We start from the raw sequence: 16,428 nt of genomic DNA, 5'->3' as shown, positions 1-16,428 counted from the left end.
ATCAACACTCTTTTGTCCTGTCTAGAAAAAGCTATTACCAGGAACATAGAAGTAGCTGTGGTCTCCAGTGGGTATTGTACATGCCAGTAGAAGCAGCTGACACTCAGTAGACTAAGCACAGTATTTTCCAAATGCAACATTATGCAATACAAGTGTCAACCATGCCTGGGAAATATAGCAATGCCTGGATCACACAACAGCCCTCAGAGGATATAAGCTGGAACCAAAGAATAGGAAAAAGAGAAAACGCAATAGCAATGTGGAAACAAATTGTCAGTATTTATTCATGAGCACATATAAGATTCTCCCCTAAAACATCCAGAAAAATGTTTATGATAGAGCCTCCTTTCAGTGAGCTGAGAGAGGAGGCAAGGGCTAACGAAGCATGGCGCAAGCATGAAAAAAAAATGACCAAAGGTTTCCCTGCACATTTCATAAGAAGGGGCATGTCCAGCATGTGGAGACAGAACTTTCTAGGCTCTTCAAGGGAAAGAGCTCATTTGTTTGTTTGTTTGTTTGTTTTTCCTCTTGAATAACAGAATATCTGTTGCTTTTGTTAGGCAGAAAACTCCTTCTGAAATATTAGCTGGCCCATCAGTTTTAGGCACACAGGATTCAAAGTGCTATTGACCTGAAACAGAAGAGTATATTTAAATCAACAATCTTGGCACTTGTCTTCAATGCATGTGCTTCACCCAATAATAATAATAACAACAATAATAATAATAATAACTCACTGTAGTAGTTTGAATGAAAAATGACTCCCCCCCCCCAACTCACCATCTCCAGTGCTTGACCACTTGTACCCTAGTTGGTGGCATTTTAAGAGAGGTAATGCAGCTTGCTGGAAAAAGTAGGGGCAAACTTCAAGGTTAAAAGCCTAATGCCATTTCCAGTTTGTTATCTCTCCTTCCTTGGTGCATTTAAAGATGTGAGTTCTCAGCTTTCCATTATTGCTACCATGTCTGTTACTTGTTTATTGACATCTTTTATTCTGGTTAAGCAATGTGTAGTAGCTGGAAAGATGGTTAAGAGGTGGTTAAGAGCATGCAATGCTTTTACAGAGGATCTGAGTTCAGTTCCAAGCACCCATATCAGATGGCTCACAATCACCTGTACATCTAGTTCCAGAGGATACAACATACTCCTCTGGACTCCCCAGGTACCTGCACTCACATGCACATATATACAGGCACATGAATATACATACTTGAAAACAAATTTTAAATGTGTGTAAAAAAACTCAATGAGTGTTAGCTAGCCTGAAGTATATATAAAATTCACAAAGAAGGAAATAAAAAACTGGTCACAGTCCCACTATTTCTATATATTTACTAATATTTCAAAATATTTTCATGTGCATACACATACATATCTAAATAAATGTTTTAGGACTATGCTACTCTATCTAATATTGTTGGGTGATTTTCACTTAACATTATATCAAAAACATTTTCATACAAATCAAAACTACATGAATACTCCAGCTACTAATATCAGAAGGTTATCATAAAAAAGCAAACAGCAAAAACTAGCAAGGATGTGGGGAGACAAGGGCATTGTTGGTGGAAAAGTAGACAAGTATGACTACTATAGAAATTAGTATAGGAGTTATTTAAAGGGCTAAAATTGAACCAACACTCCCAGTTCTGGGACTATACCTGAAGGAATGTGATCAGCATACACAAAAATAGTTGCACATTCACTTATTCTTGAACTATCCATAATAGCCAATATATGGCCAGCCTAAATGTCCATCAATATATGAAATGGTAAAGAAAGTGTGATAGATATACACAATGGAGGTTTTTGTTGTTATTGTTGTTTGTTTTTTGAGACAGGGTTTCTCTGTGTAGCCTTGGCTGTTCTGGACTCACTCTGTAGACCATGCTGGCCTCCAACTCTCAGTGATCCTCCTGCCTCTGCCTCCCTGAGTGCTAGGATTACAGGCATGTACCACCATGCCTGCATGTCACAATGGAGTTTTATTTTTCAAAAAAAAAGGCATTTATAGAAAAAATTAATTGGAGATCATCACATTATGCAAAGTAAGTCAGATATAGAACTTTTCTCTTGTATGAAGAACCTAAAGCATATATATGCACATGTATATGTAATATGCATGTATACCCTACATACATGCATACACAGGTATATAGAAGGGATAGTGTTTAGAAGCCATGGCTCTAAGGTTCCAGGGATCAAATTCAGGTTATCAAACTTGGTGGCAGGTGCCTTTATCTGATGAGCCATCTCACTAGCTTTAAAAAAATTAATAAAAAATTATTTATTCATCTATTCATTCATGTGTGAGAGTGTATTTGTGTGTGAGTTCCACTGTGCATATTTGGAGGTCAGAAGACAGACCTTGGGAGTCAGTTCTCTTCTTCTGCCATGTGAGAACTGGGTACTGGACTCAGGAAGTTCAGCATCAAGTGCCTTTACCCAGTGGACCATCTCACTGGCCCTAAAATTAAATTTTTAACATTTGTTTTGATTGTTTTAAATTATGACTGTATATATGTACATATCTATGAGGGGGTATGTACACATGAGTACAAGTGTTCTTCGAGTTTAGAGGAGAGTTCCAGATCCTAGACCTGGAGTTAATGTGTTTGGAAAATATCAAGCATGGGTGCTGGGATCCAAACTTGACTCCTCTGCAAGAGCAGCAACCATTTGTGACTGCTGAACCATCTTTCCAGGGCCGCTGAAATTAACCTTACATTTTCATACAAACTAGTAGTTTTTCAGTATGGTATTTTTATAGTTGTTATACTTTGTCCTTATGACCTCCTCCATACTTACTGGTCCCCTTCTTTCCCTAAATCATCCTTCTGTTTTCATGTCACATGTATATCACTCTCAATGTACACGACTCCTGTGAGTCTTCCTGTTTGAATTAAGAAAGGGTGCTTTGCCTTGGGGGTGTAGTTGTGTAGAAGAGACCGTCTCTCATAAAAGAAATTGGTTCCATTGATTTCCCAGCACTGAGGAAAAAAATTCCTGAAAACAAACAAAAAAACAAAAAGAAAGAAAGAAAGAAAGAAAGAAAGGGCCCTTATTTATGCTGTATTTAATATATGTATGTATATAGGTATATATACATGTATATAGGTATGTATATATACATACTTATATTAAATATATATATATATGTATACATATATAGGTATATATACCTATATACATACATACATATAGGTATACATACATACATATATTAAATACAGCATAAATAAATATATATAGGTATATACATATATATATATGACTCCTAATGAGACCCATTTAGAAGTAATATGCAACAGAATGAATACAATTGTGTGAGACAGTACAGAATTCTTATTATACAATGACTGACAGCTATAGGGTGAGTGATCTCCCCTTAGATTCCATTCTACTTCTCAGTACACTTTTATAGTGGTAAATAAAGACACATCAAAAATGGATTTGCCAAAGGGAATGCATATGTTTGTTTCTAATGCTCCCAAGAAAACCTTCATAGGAAATGGAAGTCTTTATCTCTGCTTCTAACAATAAAAGGTAGTTCTTCCTTGATATACAATCCTAAAGGAAAAGATTAATTTGCTCAGGAAAGGATTAATGTTCCCGGCCAATGCACCAATGTTAGGACCAATGAAATGATGCACACAACAGATTTTATATGAAAGAGGTTTAATGGATGGAGATGAAGTGAGAGGGAAGGAGAGAGAGAGAGAGAGAGAGAGAGAGATGGTAGGGGAAAGGGAGAGGGGTGCCCCAACAGAGAAAAATGGGAGGGTAAGAGGGCAAGACAGCAACAAAGTGGAGGGTTGATTTTTCTAAGGAGAAACTTAACCATATATGCTGGTATGGCTACCTGGCAGTCAACACATAATGACATCATAGGTTGCTAGGCAACCCAAAAGCAGGCTGCCTAAATACTAACAGGCTTCCATTTTTCTATAATAAAAAAAAAAAAAGAAGACCTTGGGCTGCTTCTCATGTAAAGCAAGTTAAAGTATATAAATTTAGGTTCATTGGAAGCAGCTCTTAGTTGTCATGCAAAGGGGGGGGGAGAGAGAGAGAGAGAGAGAGAGAAACATAATAGCAACAAAATGCCCAGATTACATGGTCAAGAGGAGGAGGGGAAGTCCCTGCCCTAGAAAGCTCAAGATAGAGGGTTGCCAGCAGAGATCTGCTGGCCACCCAAGGCAGCAGGTAGGGACTGAGGAATGGTGGAAGGACCTGGAGCTACTTGTCCTGGTCCAGACTTTTGTTAATAATAACTGAATAACGAGAGTATATTTTCTTCTGGCTACTTCCTGCTGACACTGGGGGTACTGTATGGAGATCAAAAGGCTGAAATGCTGGCCAAGTCCAGGAAGAATGGGCTGTTTTGATGCTGGCCAGGGCCTGTGAGAACATCCATGCCTTGGAGGGAAAGTGCAGGTGCAGTGTGATGGAAGTCTGTGAAGTCAGACTGAAATAATTGTGGGAGCTGCTTTGGTGTTGTTGTGGATATAGGAAACACCTGAGTCTGGCAGGATACTGGAACATATGTATAGGCAGAAGACAACTTAAGTAGGTTATGGAGAAAATGTCTTTAGGTGTACATTTAAAACTTTTGGGAGAGCAAACAGAGCTGGAATGTTTGGATCAAAGAGTCTTGAACATGGGAACTTCCATTTACCTGAAAGAACCTCCAATTACCCAATCACTGGCAGTAATTAAAAAGGTTTTGCTTTGGATCTGTCATCTAAGGAAATTGAGGTCAAGTTTGGTTACAGAGGTGTGTAAGATTAGAAGCTCTTAAAGCAGGCACTAGGTGTAGAAATCTAAAATTCTCCAGAAGACATTCCAGAGGAGAATCTGGAGGAATGGAAGAATGGACTATTCCCATTGGGCAGGTAGGCGTCAGTAACCTGCCAAGGCATCCCAAGCGCAAGCTTTGACTCACTAGAATAGTATGGTACAATCTGTTCCAACAGCTCATCAGCATTGACCAGAGAAGAAGAACACAGTTGCCCATAGCAGATGTGGTTTACCTAGCCAGGATTTTCCTAGATGAGTGAGAGGGGGAGGCAGAGAAACCATGCTGGGAGAGGGAAAAATCTTACCCAAGGTAGAAGGAGGTCCTAGATGAAGGGTTTGGATGTAGGTTGATGAGAACAGTAGGAAGCATTTATGCCAACCAATAGTTAAAGACTCACCAAATGGCTGCTGTTGGGTGTATGGATGTAACAATTGTTAGCCAGAAATTGATACTAACTAGGAGGGAAGACTCACCAATCAGCTGGTGTTGGATGTAGGCATGTAGCCATCAAGTAGCCAGGAAAGGGAAGGAATCCCATCCTCTGAAATAGGCAATAGGGGCAGTACTTACATGGATCCCAGTTGACCTGAGAGATGGATTCAGGTGGATTTCCTGCAGCTTACAAGAATTAATTTTAATTTTTACAAAGGAGATAAAACTTTAGACATGTTAGCATCACAATTGCAATCTGCACTGAAATATACATTGTAGAAATGGCAGTAGACATACACATTTGTGTTAACAGCATAAGCAATCTTTAAGATGAGCTCTGAAAGGGCAGAAGCCTTTTGTGAAATAGAAGGGGAAGTTCGCTTGATCTTAACCTTTAGTATGATTACACATTATGGAAATTTAAAATCTTTAGCTTGGAACCATGATAGTGGGTGGTAAAGTGGAATGTTTTTGTTTTAGAGTTAAATTAAAAAAAATCAGAGCTCTATTGATAAAGGTCAAAGCTCTAGACAGTCAATAAAACAGTAGCATAGGAACAGGAGGAAGTATTAATCATTTTTACCTATTTAGGATACCTTAAATCACTTTAGAACTTGCAACCTTTACAACTTGCATTTACCAACCTTAAAACACTTTCTTAGACCCTCAAACATCTATAACTTGAGTTTACCAACCTTAAAACACATTTGTAGACCCTCAAACAACATTTTTCTTAGGCTTTCGTATTTAGTTATTTACCATGAGACATGATGAGACTGCTAAGAACATTTATTTTACTTTAGCTGAAGGGGTGGTAAAAGGTCATATCTGAGACCTGTTTCTTGAGTCTGGCAACAAGGCATATTGTGTCTAGGCCTGACAATAGCAACTCTAGGACTCAGGCTTAATGCCTGGTCTTCTGCATATTAAGAGAACTGAGAAGGCATCTGAAGTCTCCCAAGACAGAAGTTGGCAATATGTCCGTGGGGCCTGAGTATGAGTCCAAAACAGACCTACAAATTACCCTGGGTTGGGCAAGGGTGGTGGAGATCACTGAATCTAGGAGCCATTTGTCTTCTGCCAGATCAAGGAGCTGGAAAGCTGGAAGTGTCTGTGTCTATTGTGCTGATTGAGCCTGCATGGCTCGACACAGAGGAAAAGCCTACATGGGAGCATTTTGACTTCCAGAGGCCAGTCTACCAGCAGGCAGCCATGGCATTGACTCCAGCAGAAGAAACAGCATTTATTAGTTTAGGAATTGATAAAGACATAGGCAGTTACATGTACATTTTAAATTAGCTTAATTTATAACCTTGAAATTTTAGCATTATTTAAAAATTACTTTGAACCAGGGTTGAATCATATATATTGTAAAATGTAACTTTGAATGTTTATAAAAATCCATACCAATTTAAAGTGAGGCTTGTTGCTATCCTAGTCTAAAAGGAGAGAAAATAATCAGAGAATTAGTTATGATTAAAATTTTTTATACCATGTGGTCACCTTAAGGTTTAAAGTTTAATTTTAAGATTATTTTTGAGAGTATATTAAAAAAAAAAACAACAACTGGAGATTATATTTAATGAGATAGCAGGCAGAGAAATAGAGATTTTTTTTTTTTTTACTTCATGGATCACTCAGTATTACTGGATATTACACATTTGAGTAGAGCATATATGGGTGTAGAAACCAGAAGTTTTCCTATGAGGAGAGACTACAAGGAAGCCGTTCCTGTGAATGAGAAAGGGTAAATGGAAATGGACCATATAGCTAGTAGTTCCTCAACCAAATATCAGGACAGTTCATGATGGTCTTATCCTGGCTAAACCCAAGAACCTCAGTGCCTGGTACATGTGCTTTATTAGCAGTAAGGCCGAGTTCTCATAGATGGAATCTCATCCGCAGGAAAGGATAGGGGCAGATAGGCTACTTTAGGATGGAGGTCAGAAGGGGTGCAGTACCCTTTTAAGGCCTATAATAGTTTTGCAGCTCTGGAAACAGTGGGACAAAAACAAAGTAGTAAAAGCACCTGGCAGTGAGGGAAACCATAGCGGGTTTTTTTGTTTGTTTGTTTGTTATTGTTTGTTTGTTTTATAACCAAGATCACTGCCAATTATGTGACTCTCCTTGATTGCCTTAAGTTAAGATGGCGGTGAAACCAGAGCTTGCTCTTAGTGGAGATGGCAATAAAGCCATGGTCCCAGTCTCCTTATCCCAAAACCAACATGGCGGCTAGCCATGTGCAGTATGTGGCCATAGTGGCCTAGCAATACCAGGTACTTGCTGGTGAGATGACTGTCCCTGCCCCATTCAAAACTTGTTGCGTGCGCATGGCACTGCTGAATGGAAGCCCGCACAACTGAAAACCCTCCTCTGCAAGCCAGCCTCTCACAGCAGGCGTTCTGTGGGAGACTTAAAATCTTGCTGTGGGGCCTGAGGTAGCAGTGAAATTTAAAGCCTTCTGTGTGGGGGCAGGGACCCAGCAATTGCTTACCTAACAGCAACAGTTTAGAAATATGCTATGTCTGTGTCTGAAGCAGCAGTTTCAGCCTGTGGTATGAGCGTTTTTAGTTTCCCCAAGTTCATTTTTGCACAGCATGAGTGTTCTTCACATCCCTGGTGCAGGACACCAAGTTTGAGCAGCAGCAAGCAGAGCAACAGGTGTGCGCAGTAAGAGCAGGGTAGTTGAGAGAATGTGTAGGTTTTAAGGCATATATGGTTGAGTGGTTGTTAGGGATAAGTAGAGCAGAAAAAAATCTGTTGCAGGCATCATGGTCTGATTAAAGGGATCCTGGCATGACCAGACCAGGAAAGCCCTTCCCGGCCAATGCACCAATGTTAGGACCAATGAAATGATGATGCGCACAGCAGATTTTATATGAAAGAGGTTTATTAGATGAAGATGAAGAGAGAGAGAGAGAAGGGAGAACAAGACATGATAGGGGGAAGGGAGGCGGTGTCCTGAAAGAGAAAGGGAGAGGGCAAGAAGGTGACAAAGTGGTGGGTTGATCTTTGTAAGGAGAAACTTAACCATGCCTGGCCAGTGACACAGGATGAACTCATAGGTTGCTAGGCAACCCAGAAGCAGGCTGCCTAAACAATCCCTCTCAGCTTATTTTCCATTACTTCTCTCAAAATGGAACCTGCGTGGAAGAGAGCCCACACATCAGGTTAGCTACCTATTCCCATGTCTTTGCATAAGCTATCCTGTGCAATATCCTCTCCCCAGCCTTTTGCCTAAAGGCCGTTCTTTGGCCAGTAAAGTGAGTAGTTACTGCAGTACTTCTTACCTGTGTATACCACAAGGCAGTCAGCTTCTCTGAGACAAGAAAGGGATCTTTTTCTTTCTTTCTTTCTTTCTTTCTTTCTTTCTTTCTTTCTTTCTTTCTTGTTTTCTTTCTTTCTTTCTTGTTTTCTTTCTTTCTTTCTTTTTTAATTCTAACACAGCATTGGATGTACAGAATGATTCGATAACTACTGAATGAATACATGAATTTCAGATGTAGAACTCAAGGGACTTTGTCTAATTATTGGTGATAGCATTGAAAAGGTGTATTAGTTCCTTTGTTTATTGTAACAAAATTCCTCACAAAACAACTTGGAAGAGCTTATTTTTGCTCACAGTGTTTTCAAGATGGAGTGCCATGGCAACAGGCATGGGGGACAGGTCATCACAATGTGTCCACAATAAGAAAGAAGGAATAGGGCAGTTCAAGTGCTCAGTTTGATTACTTATTTTCACTCATTTCTGAACCCCAGCTCACAGGACATTGCTTTCTTGCATTTGGAGTGGTTCTCCCTTCTCTTGTTAAAGCTCTTTGGAAATGCTCCTGGTAGACATACACTCCCAAGTGTATTTTGGTATTGATTCTAAATCCAGTCATTTTCCATCCCTGCACTGAAGTAGAAAGTTGTGGCTTTTAGTGTGGGCATTAGCCGTAAAAATTTTTGTTACTATGTAGGATCTTTTGCTTGATCTCTGCTATTTACTGAAAAGAGTGGATGCAGGGTCTTTCATGGAATCTAGGTTAGCTGTGAACAAGACATATTTCTAACTCCAATACTGGAATTCAAAACATGAGCCACCTCTCACACCCCCTCACCTGCCAGAACCCCTGCTTTCACTCTGTTGTAATCCTTTCTCTGAGGCAACCAGGCTAATCTTTTACAAATGTAAATACAACCCCAGCCTTATTTCCCCAGGTCAAAAGCTCCCTGCAGAGTGCTTGCATATCAAATTGGTTAAAACCTCCTGGCAGGATCTGTCCCCTGCTGATTCTTGTTTTCCACCCTTCTATCCTTGATCTTAATCCCCTTCAATGCAAATAACTATGTATTAATATCTTGAGTATTTGTTCTCTGTCCTAAAAGTCCCTTCCCTTTCTTTCCTGGTCTCTTAGACACTGAATTTGCTTTCCTAGCTGCCTTCAGTACACAGTGGGGCTATCTTCTTGGACTAAGCATGGAACTGAAATCAACTAACACATAATGGTAGTATTAGTAGGACTTTTGTACTGAATGAGGAAGCCACAGACCTAGGTGGGAGTAAAGGTGTGTGTTGTAATTTTAACCTGAGGCATGTTGAACCCTTGACAGGTAGGGAATTCTATGATCCTCTCCAGGCACAAGGTTCTGTCTTCAATCACTCCATGGAATGGCACTCTTAAAGCAGAGCCAGCAACTATTTTCAGTCCAGTAAGATAACTGTCAGTCTCCCAGTTCACATCAGTGCAAATCTGGCTGCACATGGCAGTTCCCCACAGTAGTTCCTGATAATTAGTTGACTGAAACAGAAAAAGCTTGAACCAAGGACAGCATAGACACCCTCTCAAACAACTATAGCAACTATGAAAATACATACCCAGTAGAGAAAAATAAAAAGTCTGCCAAACTCAATTTCTAGTCTCTTTCTCTGGTTCTTTGCCTAGGGATGTGGACCAGACTAGGACAAAATAGACATGTTTACCTCTTTCAACCTAAATTACAATTGTAGCCCAAGTCAAGTGAAGCCAGTATACTCTTCCTCATCCCTGCAATACATACCCAAAGAAGTGGCTGAATTTCAATCCTCCTCAACTTCCTCCTCACACAAGCAAGTCTTTATGTGCCTCAATTGTTAGTGTTTAGGCAGCTAAACATAGCCTAGCAACCTATGATGTCATCATGTGTCGCCCGCCAGGTAGCCATACCTGGCAGGCATGGTTAAGTTTCTCCTTAAAAGGATCAACCTGCCACTTTGTCCCTCTCTTGCCCTTTCTTCTCTGTACTCTTACACTCTTGCCCGCTCCCCTTTCTTTGTCAGGGCTCCCCCTCCCTTCCCACTACCATATCTCGCTCTCTACTTCTCTCTCTCTCTTCATTGCCATTTAAAAAATCTCTTTCATATAAAATCTGTTGGGTGCATCATTTCATTGGTCCTAATATTGGTGTGTTTGGCCGGGAAGGGCTCTCCTGGTGTTATACCCATTTCGCGAGCCCCCAAAAGATCTACAGGAATCAACTCCGTTGCAAAACACATGAGGGTCTTTTTATTGTAAATTACAAGCTGCAGCTTGGGCCCACAACACCCTCCGCCGAAGCGGTGGGAGTTGAGCGCACCGTCCCCAGGTTAGTTGGGTCATTTATAGATTCTGGTCCCTCCCAGCATGCCCAAGGCAGGGGCAATTCCTGCCGGGCAAGCATCTATTGGTCAAGATGCTACATTTTGAATCGATTGGCTATAGGAAGGTTCCCAGACCATTGACCGTGACCATTGACCAAGACCAGGTGTCCCTCCCTAGGGGGAGGGTCCAATTTCCTAGCAACTGTATCTCTAGTGGGTGGGGAAAGAATGCAGTGAGGTGGCTCTTCCCCTCTGGGCATTACTAAACTTCTTTACCATACCTACTTTAGGTCTTAATAAAAGCTGCTACTTTATCTTTTGGTCTCTCACTGGTAGCACCTGGTCATGCCAGGATCCCTTTAACTGGACCATGAAGCCTGCAACAACCATAACAATGACTCAACCACCTATGCCTTAAAACTTGCACTTTCTCTCAACTGCCTTGCCCTTACAGCACACACCTAGTCCTCTGCTAAAGGCTGCTCAGACTTGGCATCCTGCTAGGTACTCCATGCATCGAGCACAGTGGACATGGTGGACACTCACTGCACCAATATCATCTTGGGGAAACTAAAATGCTCAGACCACATGCTTACACTGCCACTTCATACACAGACACAGCCTGCTTTTAAAATATTGCTGTTAGGTAAGCACTTGCTGGGGACACTGCCCAAACACAGAAGGCTTTAAATTGCACCACTTCCTCAGGCCAAAATTGGCAAGATTTTAAAGCTTCCATAGTAGGACTGCCTTGAAAGACTGGCTTGCAGGAGGGTTTTCAGTTGTGTAGATTTCCAATAAGCTGTGCCACTCGCAACAAGAGAGTTTCAAACCTGGCTAGAACAGCCTTCCCACCAGCAACAACTTGGTCTCGCTATGCAGCCACAGTTGCACACCGCACATGGCAAGACACCATGTTGATTTTAAAATAGAGAAGCCCTGCCATGCCCTCACCCCTCCCCAACTCCTGCAAAATTCCAAGCCGCACATTCTAAAAACTGGCTCTCAATATATCTGACCTCTAAGGCACTGCTTCCAAGCTTTTAAAATTTGTTTATTCGTGATTTCTGTACACTTTGCTCTTAAAATATATATATTTTAAAATGTTGTAAATTCTTATCTAACGAGTTAGGTATGCTTTCTCATTGGATTTACATTTATAAGACTTTCTTAATCATAACTAACTGTGCTTATTTTATCTCCTTTTTGGCTAAAAAATGTCTCATATTAAATTGGTATAAATTTTTATATAACTTTAAAGTTATATTTTTATAACATCATATATATATGATTCAACTCTGGTTCAAAATAATTTTTATGTGACAACAGAATTTCAAGGTTATAAAGCTTTATTGAAATTAAGCTAAATTAAAATGTACATCTAACTGCCTATGTCTTCATCAATTCCTAAATTAATAAATGCTGTTTCTCCTCCCATGGTCTGACTAAGATCAAGATTCACCGGTAAGCTTTCTTGATAATATGTTTTCTATAATAAATTCAAATGTAATTTTAAAATTGCTTTATACTGTTCTACTATTATTTTTGGTTTTAAAACTCATAAGTCAGGGGTTACTGTGTACAAGTTTTTACCAATACTCTAAATTAAGATCTGTTAATTTTGGAAGCATTTATTTATGTTAAAACGTGATCATTGTGCTATATTTTCACTATCAAAGGTTAAAATATGCTTGGTCTTATTTTCTAAAAATGGTAATATTATTAAATTATATTATAGCCTTAAACTTTTATAAACTATGAACTTTTTATACAAGAAAGTCATACAAAAAACTGTTATGCTCTCACTCTAATGGACTACATTTATGACTTTTAAGGCTCCAACTTAACAGGGACAAAACCTAAATTCCTAATATTTGATGGTTAACAAATGCAACTTAATAGTCAGTCATCTCATAGATGATCAAGTACTCTAACTTGCCCAAAAATATATTTACAGCCCTACAGATGCAAACATAGTCTCACTGTCATTTTTAATAAACAGCTGAGGATGGTCCTTGAGTTACTATACAGGAGTTGGTAAAAATGAGAGAGGAGGCTTCCCGACAGTCTTATCTACACCACAATCTATGCTCCAGACTTTGGCTGCTGCTCTAAGGCTGTTGGCATTCCCGCAAAGAAAGGAAGAGGTCTGTAATGCCCCATCCCGCCAGAGTATAGGCAAAAGTCAATTCCATCAGGTGACTGTTTCAAATGCAGCCAAAGGGGACTCTGGTCCCTCAGCTGCCTCAACAAGCCACACACTGCCTGCTCACAGATTGGCCTCTAGAAGTCAAAATGCTCCCATGCAGGCTTGTCCTCTGTGTCGAGCCATGGAGGCTCAATCAGCACAAGAGCCACAGACACTTCCAGCTTTCCAGCTCCTTGATCTGGCAAAAGACAAATGACTCCTAGATTCAGTGATCTCCACCACCCTCGCCCAAACCAGGGTAATTTGTAGGTCTGTTTTGGACTCATACTCAGGCCCCACGGACATATTGCCAACTTCTGTCTTGGGAGACTTCAGATGCCTTCTCAGTTCTCTTCATATGCAGGAGACCATGCATTAAGTCTGAGTCCTAGAGTTGCTATTGTCAGGCCTAGACACAATATGCCTTGTTGTCAGACTCAAGAAACAGGTCTCAGATATAATCTTTTACCATCTATTTAGGTAAAGAACAATAAATGTTCATAACAGTCTCACCTATGTCTCACAGTAAATAACTAGATACAGAGGCCTAAGAAAAAGATTGTTTGAGGGACTAAAAAAATGTTTTAAGGTTGGTAAACAAAAGCTATAGATGTTTGAGGGTCTAAGAAAGTGTTTAAAGATTGGTAAAAGCAAGTTGTAAAGGTTGCAAGGTCTAAGGTGCTTTAAGGTATCCTAAATAGGTAAAAATGATTAATATTCCATCCCGTTTCTATGTACTGTTATATTGACTGTCCAGAGTTTTTACCTTCAACAGAATTCTGATTCTTCAATCTAACTCTAATACAAAAACATTCCACCACTATACCACTCACTACCACAGTCCCAAGCTCAAGATTTTAAATCTCCATAATGTGTAATCATACTAAATGTTAAGATCAAATGAACTTACCCTTCTATTTCACAAAAGGCTTCTGCCTTTTCAGAGCTCATCTTAAAGATTGCTTATGCTGTTAACACAAATGTGTATGTCTACTGCCATTTCTACAATGTATATTTCAGTGCAGATTACAATTGTGATGCTAACATGTCTAAAGTTTTATCTCCTTTGTAAAATTAAAATTAATTTTTGTAAGCTTCAGGGAATTCACCTGATTCCATCTCTCAGGTCAATTGGGCTCCAGGTGAGTTCTCTACCTATTGCTTATCTCAGAGGGTGGGATTCTTCCCCTTTCCCTGGTTTGAGGATTTCCCTTTCCTGCCTACTTGATGGCTACTTGCCTACATCCAATACCAGCAGATTGGTGAGTCTTCCCTTCTGGTTGGTATCAATTCTTGACTACCATGTGCTACATTCGTACACCCAACATCAGCCATTTGGTGAGTCTTCACTTTTGGTTGGCACAAATGCTTCCTACTGCTCTCAACTTACGTCCAAACCCTTCATCTAGCACCTCCTTCTCCCTTGGGTAAGATTTTCCCTCTATCAACATACTTTCTCTCCCTCCTCCTCTAGCTTGACTACAAGAATCCTAGCACTCAGTAAGCCATGTCTCCTATGGCCAACTGTGCCCTTGGTGAACGCTGACCAGCTGTTTGAACAGATTGTACCAGTCTACTGAGTCAAACCTTGCATTTAGAATGCCTGTCGTAGGTCACTGACTCCTACCTCCCCAATTGGAATAGTCCATTTGTCCTTTCCTACAGATTCTCCTCTGGGATGTCTTCTGGAGAATTTCAGATTTCTACATCTAGTGCCCACTTTAAGGGCCTCTAAGTTTACATACACACTTCCGTATCTAAACTTGGCCTTAATTTCCTTAGATGATAGATCCAAAGCAAAAGCTTAATTATTGCTAGTGATTGGGTAAATGAAGGTTCTTTCAGTCAGATGGAGGTTCCCGTGTTCAAGTCTCTTTGATCCAAACCTTCCACTGCTGTTTGTTTGCTCTCCAAAAGTTGTAAATGTACACCTAAAGAAATTTTCTCCATAACTTACTTAACTTTGTCTTCTGCCTGTATATATTCCAGTATCCTGTCAGACCCTGGTGTTTCTTACATCCATGACAGTGCCAAAGAAGCTACCACAGGTGTCCTAGTTTAACCTTACTGACTTCCTTCCATCAAGCTGGACCTGCACTTTCCCTTCCAGCCATGGATGTTCTCATAGACCCTGAACAGCATCAGAACAGCTTGTTCTTCCTGAACTTGGCCAGCATTTCAGCCTTTTGACCTCCCTACAGCACCCCCAGTGCCAACAGGAATTAGCCAGAAGAACATCTATGCCCATTATTCACTTATTAACAAAAGACTGGAATGGTGTGCTTCAGGCCCAAGACAGGTAACTCCAGGTTCTCCCAACATTCCTCAGTCCCTACCTGCTGCCTTATGTGGCTGGCAGCTCTCTACTGGCAACCCTCTACCCTGAACTTTCCAGGGCAGGAGCTTCCCCTCCTCTTTTTGACCATATAATCTGGACATTTTGTTGCTATTTTTTTTCTCTTATCCCCTTGCATGGCAATGAAGAGCTGCTTCCAATGAACCTAAATTTATATACTTTAACTTGCCTTACATGAGAAGCAGCCCTAGCTTTTTTTTTTTTTTTTATTAAGGAAAAATGGAGGAATGTTAGTATTTCAATAGCCTGCTTCTGGGTTGCCTAGCAATCTATGATGTTATCATGTGTCGACTGCCAGGTAGCCATATCTCTCAGGAGTGGTTAATTTTCTCCTTAAAAGGATCAACCCTCCACTTTGTTGTTCTCTTGTCCTCTTATCTCTTGCTTCTTACCCTTTTGCCCTCTTCCTTCTCCCTATCATGTCTCTCTCTCTCTCTTCATCGCCATCCAATAAACCTCTTTCATATAAAATCTGCTGTGTACATCATCATGTCATTGGTCATAACACTGACCTTCCCTTGACTCCCCCACTCCCTTCAATAAGGTCAAATCCTTTTTCTGGACTCCCTGGCATCTGGCATATGCCAATATCTTTAGAGAACGTATCACCTTGCCTCATCATGGTGGTTATTTGGAAGCTTGTCTCCAAGCCAGAATGCAAGCTCTATCAGAACAAGACCATAGCATATAGCATTTCAACTCTGCTTATAGCACCATGTTTTATGTATCCTTAGAAGAACAATGAATGGTAAACTAAGGCAATTATCTTATATGTCCATTTTCTTCTAAAGTAGTTTGCTTCTACCTCAAACAACTCTATTGCAACAAGCAAATCACTTTTCTGAGCCAGGTTTCCATTCTTAGGTGAAGGTAACTGTTTTCTTTAGCCTGTTGGAGATTTTAAGGGTCTATGGCTCAGGAGTTGGCAATGGCTGAGCCACAGCCACCAGAGGGACTGAAGTACATATTTAGACTCAACTGGCCAACAATTAGCATACAGAGCCCAGTATATGTTTTAAATCCCAATCTTGTCACTTCAGTGTGTTTTGGGA

The sequence above is a fragment of the Meriones unguiculatus genome, chromosome X, assembly GCF_030254825.1.
Source record: "Meriones unguiculatus strain TT.TT164.6M chromosome X, Bangor_MerUng_6.1, whole genome shotgun sequence".
NCBI classification, from domain to species: domain Eukaryota; kingdom Metazoa; phylum Chordata; class Mammalia; order Rodentia; family Muridae; genus Meriones; species Meriones unguiculatus.
Note: the sequence above shows the minus strand (reverse complement) of the source record.